The sequence below is a fragment of the Myotis davidii genome, unplaced genomic scaffold (genome assembly GCF_000327345.1).
Source record: "Myotis davidii unplaced genomic scaffold, ASM32734v1 scaffold323, whole genome shotgun sequence".
Lineage (NCBI taxonomy): Eukaryota > Metazoa > Chordata > Mammalia > Chiroptera > Vespertilionidae > Myotis > Myotis davidii.
This window is the reverse complement of record NW_006295491.1, coordinates 6062939-6064683: the sequence shown is the minus strand read 5'-3', so window position 1 is coordinate 6064683 and position 1745 is coordinate 6062939.

Below are 1745 nucleotides of genomic sequence, written 5' to 3'. Positions count from 1 at the left end.
TATCTAGGGCAGCGGTTCTCAACCTGTGGGTTGCGACCCTTTGGGGGTTGAACGACCCTTTCACAGGGGGTTGCCTAAGACCATCGGAAAACACATATATAATTACATATTGTTTTTGTGATTAATCACTATGCTTTAATTATGTTCAATTTGTAACAATGAAGTTGGGGGTCACCACAACATGAGGAACTGTATTACGTCATTAGGAAGGTTGAGAACCACTGATCTAGGGGGATTTAGGAGACATTATGTAGGATATAAAAAAATTAAAAAGTTGACTTCCCAGGTTTTATTTTTCAAACACAAATGATAGAATTTTCACTGAACTTTAGTAATTGGTTTTTGAAAGTACGTTCCCATCCTATATAATAAAAGTGTAATATGCTAAATGTCCGACCTATTGGTTGACAGTTCGGTTGACTGTTCGACCAGTTGCTATGATGCACACTGAACACCAGGGGGCAGACACTCTGACCGGTAGGTTAGCTTGCTGCTGGGGTCCGGCCAGTCGGTACTGGCAAGAGGGCTGGACATGCCCTGGAGCCCTCCCGCAGTCCCTCCCCAGCCAGCCGACCAACCTCCTGTGGTCCCTCCCAGGCCAGCTGGTCCCCATCGGCCCCGATCAGGACTGGGTGAGACAGCCCCGATTGGCCCTGATTGCCAGCCAGGCCGAGGGACCACACCCATGCATGAATTCGTGCTCTGGGTCTCTATATTATCTAATGATACACAACCTTCCTTTATCCTTCGTTCACGTCTTCTTTCTCTCCCTCCCCATACATCCTATTCCTCATATTAAATCCCCTTTTCTAAACTCTTTGCTCCTTAGCATAGGTTTTTAAAAAAATATATTTATTTGATTTTTCACAGAGAATGAGGGAGAGAGACAGAGAGTCAGAAACATCAATGAGAGAGAAACATCGATCAGCTGCCTCCCGCACACTCCCCACTGGGGACGTGCCCACAACCAAGGTACATGCCCCTGACCGGAATCAAACCTGGGACCCCTCAGTCTGCAGGCCGATGCTCTATCCACTGAGCAAAACTGGTTAGGGCCTTAGCATAGGTTTTTTTTTTTAAAAAATATGAAACCTATTTTACATTACAGTGGTTATTTAAATTTAATCCTATAGCTACATTTTAATAGCTAAATTTTTGTGTGTGAAAATGTTAAATGAAAGTAATTCTTTTTGTTTTGGATACTAACATTTTGATTTTATAGTTGAGCTTATGGGCAAACTGAAAAATTTCAAATCTACTCTGTGAGAAGACCCAAGGGAGAGTTAGCAGGCAATGACATAAGATTTTGAAGCACCGTAGGTAAAGCTTTGGAGAAGGAATTCCATAGGATAATAAAATGTTATAGCCAAAAGAAGTTTAGAGATGACTTCCTGCAAAATTCTCATATTATAGGAACAAAGAGATGAAGGTACTGATCTGAGGTCGAATAGCAAGACTGCAATATGGGTGGTATAAACTCCAGGTGGAAGAAACCTTTACTATGTGGCCTTCTGTCCGATGATGACCTTATAAGAAATTTGGATAACATAAATGATTATGACTATTAAGGGCTCTATTTGAACATTTGGCAGACTTAGTTTCAGAGCAGTTTTTCATTTTGCTGATTGAGACTGAGCTCTGAGCGACCGTGGTGGGGAACTAGTCTATTCTGTCTGGGTAGCACAACCAGGATGGGGCAGCTGTTGCGTTGCTTCTGGCTGATGCTCTCACTTCCCCATTGCCCC